This window comes from Sorghum bicolor, chromosome 5 (assembly GCF_000003195.3).
Source record: "Sorghum bicolor cultivar BTx623 chromosome 5, Sorghum_bicolor_NCBIv3, whole genome shotgun sequence".
NCBI lineage: Eukaryota > Viridiplantae > Streptophyta > Magnoliopsida > Poales > Poaceae > Sorghum > Sorghum bicolor.
This window is the reverse complement of record NC_012874.2, coordinates 27499168-27513437: the sequence shown is the minus strand read 5'-3', so window position 1 is coordinate 27513437 and position 14270 is coordinate 27499168. Positions and strand designations below refer to the sequence as shown.

The window sequence follows — 14270 nt, the reverse complement described above, 5'->3', positions numbered from 1 at the left end:
CCGTCTCGTCCTCACCTTGGACATCCCCAGCGAGTCCTCGAGGCTAGCCTCGTTTTTCGACCGCTCGCTAGGCATCCCTGACTCGGGTACTTGAGATCGGCTGTCGAACCCGTTCGGTGGGTGTTGACGGTCCTTATGTACCAAATATAATCAGCAAATAAACAAAGAAAAGGATCCAAATACAACCAACATCTAAACTTACGGTTTTATCTGACAGAATTCCACGAGTTTTGGTGTTTGTCTATTTCTGCAGGCGGTTATTAGGAAATACGGAAGAAAGGCCCACACGTCAGGATTACATAGAGATATTAACGTGCCGCACAATTATCTTACATCTAGAAGACTCCAGAAGCCACGGGAAGGAAGCGGAGGCCGAACGGGGCCAGAGGCAGGGCGCCCGCCCTCCTGCCCTGGGCGCCCGCCCTGACTTGGAGCCCAATCAGGACTCTTCCTCTCGAGAGATCTCCACCGACCTAAAGGATCAAGAATAACCGTTCAATCAATGTCGGTTTGATCCGACGGCCCAGGTTCACTTGAGGGGACTATATAACCAGAACCCCTGGCCCCTGGAGGAGGCACCCCTTGATCATTATTCATTATTCATAGACAGAGCAAAAGCTAGGGTTTAGAGATGAGAGCTCTCCTCTCTTCTCTAAACTAGAGTAGATCTAGATAGTAGCGAGATGGAGAGTGAAGGAGGATTAGAGGAGAGGCCGGCCTGTCGGTTCTTCCTCCGGTTGTACTTCGTCATGATCAAGCTCTAATCAAGCTTGCTCATGGGATGACTCTGGTAATCTACTTCTAATTCATTATGCAATTACTAATCATGTATGTTCTGGTTCACAACTCTTTCGAGTACTTCTAATCTACTAGTATAGTGCCCGTGCTAACGCCACGGGTTTATTTTAGGGATGCATGAAAATAATCAAAGGATGATATTTTTTTTCATAGTGTAAGTTTTGTGTAATTGTATATGATCATGTATATAATCTAGAAAACACTCTTGCATAACAAGACCCATGTGCTGCAATGGGAGATAAAATTTTGATCACCGACAAAATGAACAATTATCCAGCACGGCAAGCAACATGCAAGCTTCAGAGTGTATTTGAGAAAAAATATCCATGATCTGAGAAATACAAAATCTGAGAAAATATATCCATGACCAGAGAAATACAAATTTCCATTTTTGAAATACTATTAAGACTCTCACTGGGAAGCAGTTTAACAATGGCAAGCAACATGCAAGCTGCAGAGTGTATTTGAGAAAAAATATCCATGACCTGAGAAATACAAAATCTGAGAAAATATATCCATGACCAGAGAAATACAAATTTCCGTTTTTGAAATACTATTAATACTCAAGCTGGGAAGCAGTTTAACAATTATTACAATCTACAAAGTGTCAACATCATCTATTTCAAGCCATATTAACGACCATGACAATAATATGATTGATAACCATTGGTGATACAGCAAGCACTGGGTAGTGTTCTCGTGAATGAAACATATGGCATGTGAAAAATTACTTTGCATCTGTCAATGTTCTCTGAGGATTTAGTTTTCTACACCATATCAACAAGTCAATAGCCCAACAGGAAATAGGAAGGCCACACCTTCCGGAATCTCTGCTATGATGGCTCCTTTCTTACTTTGATTTCCCTGCAACCAATCACGCACTGAGAATTCTGAACCGAAAATTGAATAGAATTGAATATAAATAGAATCAGACTACAAGCTAATTTGAAGCAAAACCAATCTCTGGAGCAAATAAACGGATCCTAACTTCCCAATAATTACACAAAAAACCCTTAAAATTTGATTTTACAAAATATATATAGTCAGAAAAGAAATTTTAGACACAAATAAAAATATTTGTTTGACCAATTATGCACATCCGAACATAGGAAACATTCTCAAGCACCACATTCTAACATATGAAATTGTAGGCACATAAATAGAAATATTAATGTTGGTTGTAGGGGGATACTGTGACTTATCAGGTGGCTCAGAGGCAAACAACAGAGTAACTACACTTGGTCAGTACATGCAGCATTTTCAAGTTCCATCTCTAATTGCAGATTAAGCTTCATAGTTAAAACCAACTCCTTGTATTTCTTTAAATGATGAAAACACAGGAAGCTTTGAGTTTCTAACATCCTCTCTAATCTACAAAAGCAGTCTTGAGTTCAGAAGTGAGATGCACGCTTAATACTGGAAAGGATAGTTAACGAATGATCTTACGAAATACCATGTGATGGGTAGCCACAATAGAAACATTGAGGGCAAGGGATCATTAAAATTTCCAGTATGCAAAAGTGTACACTTCTTAGCATAAGAACTAATATTGAAGCAAATGTGCAATAATTACCATCAAATTAGTGTATTATATAAATATTCATATTTAGGCACGAAGAGAAACATTTCAGATTTATGCATCTTTTAGGTTAAATGAATGAACCACTTTAACTTTGCACTCTAGTAATGTAGCAATGCCAAATATATCTATATGTAGCGTACTTAAAAATATAAAGACGATTTGATTATCACTTCAGAAGGTCTTAGTAGACTCAGCTGCACTTACTTTTTTTTTTGAAGGCAATATGTCACAAAATCTCACATATACAAGCAACAGGATTGATGAGCACACAAATCCCAAGAGAGCTGAAGCTCTAAAGGTCAAGGAGAAAATAATAGAGATATTTAAATAAAAAAATCAATATAAAATGTTTCAATTGAATAGTTCCAACACCCCTATTAATTTCTTTGTATGCCGACTGTTGATATTTGGTAACGCAATAAGGAAATGATCCGCAAGCGCACGGATATCGGTGAGCATTTCACCCGGGAGGTTATCCAGAGTTACCGTACTTATATTTTTACCACTGGGAGAAAGGGTGCATCTGACTAACCAAATCTATTGCTACTATCCCTTTAGACTACAAAGAATGTCTCTCGATGTGAGTGATGTATAGAGAAGACTGCAACAGTAGTCTCGTTCTAACCTTGGTAAGGATGATCTACTGTTCTATTGGGGAGGCTCACGGAATCTAGACAACACAAAGGATGTTCGACCCGCACCTATAAACCTACCCGTCCTGCTAACGAGATGTGATCTGCAAAGGTAACTCGGAAATGTCACGTTCCTCGCTACTACCACGGTCCAGCTAGTCAGGGGATATCTATGAGTACCCTAGACTAAACACCACGTTTACGCTAACAAGTGATTACTCTAATACTCAACCGGAAGAGGATTAAAGTAAACTCATAAACCAAAGAACAATAAAACAAGAACTTACTAGTATTAGAAGTCGAATTACTGAAGAATCTTAGAAGCAAGCCTCGGGTTAGGAGACTTGATCCCGTAGGTACAACTCGGAGTAGACACCGACAGGCCGGCCTTCCTCCGATCCACACCTCCACTCTATCTCTCTCAATCTAGTAGAAACTAGAAGATCTATTTCTACTTTACATTGGTTGCTAAGCCTAAAAAGAAATATTATTTAGAGAAGAGGTTTTCCTTCGAGGACACCCCTCAATCTCTATGATAATTTCTTGTCTCCTCCAGTGGCCAGAGGGGGTCTCCTTATATAGTCCTCCCCTTCTATGCATTTTTTGGGTCGATAGGCGAGGTGGTACTATGTTATTCTGGATCCAATAGGTCGGTGGAACGTCGTGTGCGAAGAGAGTCCGGAACGGAGTCCAGAGGGGGGCGGGCGCCCAGGTCCTCAGGGCGGGCGCCCTGGGCCTGGCGCCTTTCGGGCTCCGCTTCCTTCCCGTGGCTTCTGGAGTCTTCTAGATGGTAGAAAATTGTGCGGTGGGTTGATATCTCTATGTAATCCCGACATGTGGGCCTTTCTTCCTTATTTCCTGATAACACCCTGCAGAAATAGACAAACACCAAAACTCATGGAATTCTGTCAGATAAAACCCTAAGTCTAGATGTTGATTTCATTTGGATCCTTTTATTTGTTTATTTGATAAGTAAATTTGATACTTAAGGACCGTCAACAAACTCCCCCAAGCTTACCTCTTGCTCGTCCCTGAGCAAGGATAGACTCACTATGGATCATAAATTGTTGCAATATTTCTAAAAATTGATCTACACATGCTTTTTAAATAAGATCTCATCTCTGAGTTAGAGTAAACTGTCAAGACTTAAAACTTACTTACTTTACCTTTACCATGGGACTTGTAACTGTCACTTCTGTCTTGAGTGGTTAAAAGATAGAACAGTCTAGCCAAGTGCCATGTCTCTTATTCTTGATCAGCTATAGCTCTGGGGTTTTTGCAGATTTTCAAATAAAACTCAGAAATTCCTTGTATGATTCTCTCAGGTCTCTCTTTTGTGGTATTTTTGGATCCTTACCAAGGCAGTGATGGTATATGCCTTCTCTCAAAATATGTAGTATTTGTGGTATGAAGCATAGTGACATTGTCTTCTCTCTCACCCTACTCTAATAAGGCTTTAATATCTGGAGCTCATAGGTGGGAGATAAAGTATACATACTTACAAGACATTTTTTTGCATAGTCAAACCATGGATCCAAAGAAACAAATCAATAAGCCAAATCAAGATGTGCATGTGTGGTGAATGAATGGTGTATGGTGATGATGGTGATAACAATGGTGGTGGAAGTCTAATTCTACTTTGCTCTTTGAGGGGATACATACCTTCCTTGCTTTTGAAACTTTATGAGGAGAATGAGATGCTCTTCTTTTTCTTTTCTTTCGAGGTTCCGAGCACTTGCTCCTTTTCATTTCCTCGTATATTATTTTTTTTTCTCTTTTTTTTCTTCTTTTTTTTCTCTTTTTTTTTACTAGAGCACTCATCTCCTGAAATAATGTAGCAAGTGGTAGTAACCAAAATAACTGGAGCATTTATTTCACATGGAATAACAGGGATAGAAAAATGTTTTTGGCTATTCTCTCCCGGATTAGGAGTAGAATAATTTTGGGTAAAACTGGAGATAGAAATGAGTGGATATATGTGGATGGTACTTCCGGAGTAGAAGTAGCATGTATGAGTAATCGTGCAAGTGAATCTTGATTTAACCACATGACAAGCTCCTAAGGGTCTACACAGCTTGACCACACTCGATGCTCATAAGCAGTAAATAGTAAATGTGTGGCTCAAGGTCTAGCAAGCATGTATATATGGCTGTGGTAGGAATTTAAACTCTCATCATACAGGAACTCATCATGCAACATTTTAAAGATTTTTAAAGATAAAATTCTCCAGAATTCTAGCATCCCTAGGAACAGATAAACAGCAGCTCAACCTTCCCATATCGTATCCGTTAACAACTTAGACTTCAGATCAAGTTTTCATCCCACAAGTTTAGGTCTAGAGCAAGCCTTAAATTATAACAGTTATATCTAAACTTGAGAGAGAACTTCAAATTTGCAAATTAGGCAGAGCAATTATTCATCATATCCATGCTAAAGTTTTATTAGATACAGATTAGCATAGCCACTTTATTTATTTATTAAACACACTAAGCAAAATATATATAAGCATAAAATCTTTATTTGGTTTTTTATAGTTAGGTGTATTTATATTCTAATATAGTATAAGTATAAAGATAGATAGAAATACTTATCGAGATAAATGGGGGTGCTCTCCCCCAAGCTGAATTTTGACGTAATTTCTCTTGATGTAGCTAGCAGGTGGCAGAGGTGTGTTTGAAAGTCAGCAGTATTTTGACAGCGATTAGAATGTCCTCCGTCTGCTAGTCTTCTTGATTCTTAAATTCTGTGGAGCTCAAATAGACAACAAAGCTTGTGGAACTGATTAAGCGTTAGCATAAATATCTAGCCTTTATCATGTTGAGACTCCTTAATAAATATTACTCCCTGTTTTTATATTTTTGTTTTTATAAAGCAGAAAAATATTTATTTTATTTTTATGCCACCACAGTGAATGTACTTATGGGTTTTATGCCACTCGTCTACTCACATGGGGCTTACAGTTTTTTTTCACATTTTTATTTTCTTTCTAGGATAATACGAACATGATTAACTAAGTAAACTATTTGAAATAATTAAAAGGGAAAGGATAACTACCAAGTTTACCTCTTGGCAAGGCGTTCGGTATTTTTAAGTCCTCCGAACGGGACTCTCCGTTTTCTTAGTCGTCCTGGGATTTGCTGGGTGGCGTAGTCGGTGGTTCCGGCGGCGACTCCTCTTCGTGTATAACTATCTTCTCTTTCCACACCTGACTCGGTGCTACGGTCTCCTCAGGACAGTTCTGTTCAAGTTGTATGTCTTCAGTCCTTATCGCTTCTCCTTCGTAGTCTACCCATCCGTCTGATTTGCCTCCTCTGGTTGCGGTTTGTCTTCTTCTTGTCCTGACCTGCTTAGAATCTTCAACTATATAATCATTAAAGTAGTGGCGTACCTTTCGCAGAGGGGAAGTGCATGTGGACTTCTCCGGTTCCAATATAGATAATGGCTTTGATAGTGCTGAGGAACGGTCTTCCAAGGATGGTGGATGAATCATACTCATCTTCTCCTATGTCAATGACCTGAAAATTGTTTGAAGCTGAATGTATCTTGGTTGTAGGGGCATGGTTCCATGCAGGAGCTGATAAGTGACTGCGGCCATTATGTTGTCGTCAGATCCGGTGTCGTAGAGTGTCTTCTAAAAAGAGTATCCATTGTTTGTGCATTCGATTCTTGGAACACCAGTGTCGTCCTTCTTGATCAAGAAAGGTGACTTGAGTCGACGATCTTGACCTCCTTGAGCTGCAGTGACCATCTTAGCTGACTTAGTCCACATTTGCTTGTTCCTGTTCCTCCTATTGGTCCTCTTCCTTGGTTCATGTCGGGATTGCTCTGAAGTTTGTGTAGTCTTGTTCTTGAAGGAAAGTCTCCTTCTTCCCTCTGATGTAGAGACTGATCTTGGCAGCATTAGCGTAGATGACAGCTCTGGTGTTTAGGAATGGCCTCCCTAAGATGATGGGTGCCCTCTCCTCACTACCAGTCTCTATCACCATGAAGTTTGCTGGAGTGTACAAGGTACCAACTCGAACACAGAGGTTCTTCAATATTTCCTTTGGGAAACTAAGTGTCTGATCTCCATTGTGTTTGTGCTTGTAGATCCCGGTTCTTCACTTGATGGAATCTGGGAGTTGTAGAACGCCTTCACGTTTCTCAAAATGTGTCCTGCTCATAGAGACAAGGCAGAGATCAAGTGCATGGGCCCTGTTGGTGGAAAACACCAACAGAACCAAAAGTGTATTTGTTCTTCTCTAACCTTAAGCATAGTGAGCAAGACAAAGTTGATGGATCATGAGTGTAGCATTTAAAACATTTGTTAGATCAGATGGCTCAACCTAATGGAAAGATAATCTATCTATATTTATGTTTTGTTTATATCTTGCAAAGATTGAATGTGCAATACTTTAGCTTATATGATTAGGAGTGTGGGATCACGAAGGTAGTACTAAGAACAAAGATTAAAGGACTAAACATGTTGAATTAATTGGGTTGATTAATTTGGAGCTACAAATCATACATGTTTGTCTCTTTATTTTATGTGAATGCTAGAACCAAGGAGAAGCTTATAAAAGTGATAGTCAAGTACCTTAAAATGTTACCTTACTTGAAGAGTGACGGTACAGTATCACCTTGTGGAAGCTTTCCTTTCTTAGCGGTTGTGCATCGTGTTTGTGGCACCCTCCATGAATCATCTCTTACGAGCTACGTCTTTCTTGTGCAAATTGTTTAAACTTCATGTGTCACTATCTCCAATGTGAGTTTATCTCAGGACTTCCCAGGTTGATATTGAAAATTTTCCTGTAGGGGTTAGTCCAACAAAATATCCCATATCTACTATAGCATACTATCGGCTCAAAAATCAACCTAGACACCATGTCTAATTTGATTTAGGAGGGCATTTTAACCTAAGCACCATGCTTAATTTAAAAATCCTTTGGAAGTAAGATCATCATTCCTAAACTAAGCACCATGCTTGATTTAAGAGATAAATGAAACTACTCCAAACCTAGACATATACTAAAGCAAATAAAGGTAGCATGAGAGCATTTATAGCGATCTACTCAAGTGGAGGTGAAGTAGTGTAATTAGTATTTAACAAATTGAGCATGTCTCAAAGGTAAGGACAACCAACATAGCAACATGGCAAATGATGTTTTTATGTAAAGTACTCCCCCAAGCTTGAATTTTGCAAAATTCAAGATTGGATGAATTTAATTCAATGTTGCATGATGATTGGTTGGACATACCTTGTGCTTGCCATTCATCCGATCTTCTTGCTCCAATCCTGGAAAGGTTAGTGACAAGAATACCCAAAGGAATATTTCTACAATTATCTTTATATGCTCAATACACAAGGCAATGTTGCAAATAATTAGAAGTGCTTGTTTTAGGACACTAAGCTTGTCCTTGGGAAACCATCAATTAACTCAACGAGATCTGCAATATTTATTATAGACATATGCATCGACAACCGCTCTTTTAAAGTTTTTATAAATAGAAAAGAAGAGAGGGTTGGAGATCTCAAATGTGATAAGGATGGAGAGACTAATTGATTGGAGAGATGTTTTATATGAGCAAGGACTGGGTAAGGTATTTATGAAATAACTTCCATGCTCACTGTTGTTTCTCTCATTCTCAAACTCCAAGGATGATTCTTCATGAATGCTTAAAATTCCTCTAGGATTGTCTCTCAAATTTGTTTTATCTATCCATTCAATGGTGATAGCACATGGATTTTTAATGCCCTTTAGCCATTGATGTTGCTCTTCTCGATCCTCCTTCTTATGCATGGGATGTCTAGAGAGATTCATAGGATTATCGGGAGGTTTAAGAGAAAGAGCATAGTAGAATTTATTAAGCTCAAGGATGGGTTGGATAGCCGAATTATGGGATTGAAATCTTTGGAAATCGGCTATTGAAACTTCCTCTCCTTGTATGGGAGATGATTCCTTCTCTATCTCTAAGATTTTTCTATGAAGACTAGTACAAGAAGGATGTCCACGAATGAAGACATACCTTCCTTTACTAATAGATAAAGAAAGAAGGACTCTACCAAAGGTTATATGATTAAGACCAATGTGAAAATATTTAGGAAAAACATGGTCTTGTAGGGCTAGGTCTAAACCAGAATTTATAGAAAGATTAAAAGATTCCCTAGATGTAGCTAAAAGTGCATTATCTTCTTGATTAAAAGATAGGATCTCAGCTATAGAAAAGGGTTGGTTTTGACCTATTGCAATCAACTCCGGACACAGATCATAATTAGGGGCAGGACGTGTTGACTCCCATGGACTATGGCTGGTCTCCGAAGGTGCAAAGAATTTAATAATACATATGAAATTTAAGTTATCCATAAAGATAATAATAAAAAGATAAAAGAATAAAAGTATAAAAGTATAATACAAGATAATAGCAAGACTCGAAGTTATCTCAGCAAACCATCTTTCTCCCCGGCAACGGCGCCAGAAATGCTTGTTGATATTTGGTAACGCAATAAGGAAATGATCCGCAAGCGCACGGATATCGGTGAGCATTTCACTCGGGAGGTTATCCAGAGTTATCGTATTTATATTTTTACCACTGGGAGAAAGGGTGCATCTGACTAACCAAATCTATTGCTACTATCCCTTTAGACTACAAAGAATGTCTCTCGATGTGAGTGATGTATAGAGAAGACTGCAACTGTAGTCTCGTTCTAACCTTGGTAAGGATGATCTACTGTTCTATTGGGGAGGCTCACGGAATCTAGACAACACAAAGGATGTTCGACCCGCACCTATAAACCTACTCGTCCTGCTAACGAGATGTGATGTGCAAAGGTAACTCGGAAATGTCACGTTCCTCGCTAGTACCACGGTCCAGCTAGTCAGGGGATATCTATGAGTACCCTAGCCTAAACACCACGTTTACGCTAACAAGTGATTACTCTAATACTTAACCGGAAGAGGATTAAAGTAAACTCATAAACCAAAGAACAATAAAACAAGAACTTACTAGTATTAGAAGTCGAATTACTGAAGAATCTTAGAAGCAAGCCTCGGGTTAGGAGACTTGATCCCGCAGGTACAACTCGGAGTAGACACCGACAGGCCGGCCTTCCTCCGATCCACACCTCCACTTTATCTCTCTCAATCTAGTAGAAACTAGAAGATCTATTTCTACTTTACATTGGTTGCTAAGCCTAAAAAGAAATATTATTTAGAGAAGAGGTTTTCCTTCGAGGGCACCCCTCAATCTCTATGATAATTTCTTGTCTCCTCCAGGGGCCAGAGGGGGTCTCCTTATATAGTCCTCCCCTTCTATGCGTTTTTGGGTCGATAGGCGAGGTGGTACTATGTTATTCTGGATCCAATAGGTCGGTGGAACGTCGTGTGCGAAGAGAGTCCGGAACGGAGTCCAGAGGGGGGCGGGCGCCCAGGTCCTCAGGGCAGGCGCCCTGGGCTTGGCCCCTTTCGGGCTCCGCTTCCTTCCCGTGGCTTCTGGAGTCTTTTAGATGGTAGAAAATTGCGCGGTGGGTTGATATCTCTATGTAATCCCGACATGTGGGCCTTTCTTCCTTATTTCCTGATAACCCCCTGCAGAAATAGACAAACACCAAAACTCGTGGAATTCTGTTAGATAAAACCCTAAGTCTACATGTTGATTTCATTTGGATCCTTTTCTTTGTTTATTTGATAAGTAAATTTGATACTTAAGGACCGTCAACACCGACCCATCTTTGTACCTACTCAAATCCATCTAGTGCATGGCAAATAAAGATATATGGTACTATGTACAAATGAGACTAATCCAACAAAGTCCTTGCATTAGTTTTATTATAGCATAAAAATGTCAGATTAAAGATAATGAGTTGGCAGAAACCGAAAGTCTACTTTTTTTATACATATACCATTATTCAATCCTATCCATAGTAAACCATCATGGTGCTGCATTTTGACTTCAACTGCAGCATTTCAAGATTTAATCAACTCATATATGACCACCACGGTCTTAGAGACTGTGTTGTACTGCTGTGCTTATTATGAGATGCACTAAAGAATTTAAAAGTTCAACCTTCTATCTCTGCTAATCTGAATCACGTTGATTCAGTCCATTCATTTGAAAATTTATGCTAATTCATTTAACTTTCAACAAATAATTTATCATCGTTACTAACCAAGAAGCAAAGCTAAAACACATGTCAAATATTGAGGCTGATATTTAACTTACAAGTAATATGCAGAACATGAATTAATTTTAGGCCAAATAATTAAAAATTTCAAGGGATCTAAAGAATATCAGTGTGCAGTGTACTTGGAGGACATATCTCGTACTTCATACTGAAGGTGTGTCTCGCCTAGTCACCCTTAATTTGTTGCTCAGCTGCTGCTAGAGATGCAAGTTAATCCATGGTTAGAAGTTAATTCAGCAATGAAATATGGCACACAAAAGGTGCAGTTAATCCACGGTTGGAGAGTTCTCACCTTGCGAGATGACCTCTGAAGGCCTGGGGCAGGCGCGAGCTCTGAACTCCAGGAGAGGCCACGAATGGCACAGGCGAGGTCGTCCTCGATATTCAGCGAGCAGGTGGTGCGTTACCTCTTTGTGTGTCTGCAGGGGTTCGATCTATGGCAAGAGAGCGCGATCTCTCCATGAGGTGGCGGGGCACGATCTCCCGTGCCTAGCAAGGGGGCCGGCGGGGCATAGATCTAGGCTGTCATGGCTGGCCGACCAGCGGCGAGAAGGGCCCAGGCGGCGGTGTGTGTGGCTCCGACAGGACCGCGCAGAGGTGGCGTCGCGTGCGCCCCCGGCGAGGGCGTCGCTGGGCGCCATGGGGCGGGCTGGCGAGCACGGTTCCTCTTGACCTGGCCATGGCCACTACTGCGCATCCTGGACCGGAGCTGCGAGCACGATTGGAGATGGCTGACGAGCGGCACCGGTAGGGAACCCTAGCCGCGAGATCCATGGCGTCTTCGATGCGTCCATTGGTGGCAGTAGTCTGGAGCGTCGGGACTCAGGAGACGGTCGTAGATCGAGCGTGGCAGGGCTGGTGGGGGAGGGATTGGCGGTGAGGAGCATGGCCAGGGCGTCGAGGTCAGCTTGCGATCCGGGAGGAGGTGGCCGGCAGGTGGGATTAGAGGTGCTCGCGCACTGATCTTGATATTTTCCATTTTTTATTCCGTGTTCTCAGACTTCGAACCCTGCTCGCGATGGTGTCTGCATAAGAGGATGCGCATTTGAAGCCTTGCGTGTGCGGATGGAGGTCCCGTGGGGTGCCAGTGCGTTGAAGCCTGGCATCAAACTTTGATCATGAGCCGTTGGATTGGGTTCGAGTCTTTTTTAGCCTTTAATTTTAATAGAGCCGATTTGTTGTGTGTATTTTTCTGGGTACATAATGATTAGAGACTCTCAGCGCGGGACATTTTTGTTGGTAGACCTAGAATAGTTTTAATTGGTCCATTATAGTATAGATAGGATGCTATAGGTTAGAGTTGTAGTATTGGTGTGAGCGAGGTGCTTAGATCTAGATTACATGTGGATATGCCCTGTCTAGCTGGATCGTGTGGTAGGCCGCGTTGGTGACAGTTACATTGGTCCTTTGTAGTCCACCTCTCGTTAGCAGGACGGGTAGGGTTTATCCACCTCTATTCCCATATTATCACTCACTGTTATCTTACCTTTAATATTGTTCTTATTCAATTCTACCATCTTTCCTATTTACACCTATTTACTTATCTTGGTTAAGTTAGAGCGTAGATTAGTTCTCCCATTTCCCTGTGGATACGATAAAAGCTTTAACCGGGTAAAAGCTTCAACGGTATCCGTGCGCTTGCGGATTATCTGTGTGCGTATAAATACCATAGTACACTCTAGTGCCATGCTGGGGATGACAACCTAGTATTCAAGTGGTGTTAGCAAGTGTCAACAAGCATTTTTGGCGCCGTTGCCGGGGAAACGGTTGCTGAGTTGACTACGAACTAGCTTAATCATTTTCTAAAAAAATAAAAAAAAATTCTTTTTATCCTTTGCCTCATCTCTGCTAATCTTTCTTCTTATCTAATCCTTGATCTCTGGTCTATCATGAATTCAAACATGTCTATCTATGAATTTCATAGACCTACGGGCACACATCTCGAACCACCAAAATCTTCAAAGCCATCATAGCATCTAGTTTTGAGATAGACCCCGAATACATAGAATTTGTTCAAAAACAACCTTTCTCAGGAGAAGGTGAGAAAAACCCATACACACACCTAAGAGAGTTTTATCGAGTCTATGACCTCCTTCGCATAGAAGGAATGTCCGATGAGACCCTCAAATGGAAGCTCTTTCCGTTCTCTTTAACGGGAAAAGCTAGACATTGGTACAAACTCAAAATAGGGAGTGTTCATGGAGATTGGAAGGAGTTATATAGTAGTTTTCTTTCTAAATATTTTCCAATCTCCAAAGTGGCGGAACTTCGGCGTGAGATTATTTCTTTTAGACAACTGGAAAAAGAATCTCTTAGGAAATCATGGGACCGCTTTATTAACCTTACTCTCACTGGCCCAAAGCTTTCTATTCCAGAAGTTCTTCTAATTCACTTTTTTGAGGGCCTTAGTAGGGAAAATAAGCAAACCTTGAATACAGCCTCTAGAGGATCCTTCTATCACCTACCTGCTAGTGAAGCTTGGAATTTGATTGATTTATTAAGTGGAAAGTCTCCTAACTTTTATATCCTTGAGAAAGAGACAGAACCAGTTCCTTGACAAGAAGAAGAAGTTTCGATAGCTGTTGACACCAGAAGTGGCAAACGGTTATACCGCAAGCGTACGGTAGTCAATGTAGCCTTCACCGGGAGTATTCCAGGTATCGTGATTTCCACGCGGAACGCGAAGTGAATTAACTAGGCTTTAGATCGTTAGGTGATGATCAAAGGGTCTAGGATAATGGGGTAGAGAGGTCTAACTAGTATTAATGCCTGGTCTTGGTAATTAAGTATAGTCAAGGTTTTTCACCTAACTCTTTACTGAGGGCGATACCCGAAAAGGAGGATTGAGTTAATGAAGTTTTTCACCTCCTCGTCTCCTAAGCGACTACCCTGCTCAGCCCAACTATTATTTGCAACTTGCCTACAACAGATGCGAGGAACTTTCCGCCTAGCGAGGACTATCACTCTCACACTAGGTGTCTACACAACTGCGACAAGGAGTCCACACTGGCAAGAAGTAGTCTAGACACCACGTCTAAACTAGCTCTTGCTACCCTAAGCTTAGCTAAAGCTAAGAGCACTCAAGATCAAGCAATGT

At 40.8% G+C, this 14270-nt stretch overlaps 1 long non-coding RNA gene across 1 annotated transcript; it reads right to left on the bottom strand.

Annotated features, from left to right (window-relative positions):
- On the bottom strand, positions 1477-11570 carry LOC110435813. The gene is made up of 3 exons (XR_002453658.1): positions 11466-11570; positions 11316-11367; positions 1477-1662 (listed from the first exon to the last, which is right to left on the bottom strand). It is a non-coding gene; the product is annotated as an uncharacterized LOC110435813 (long non-coding RNA).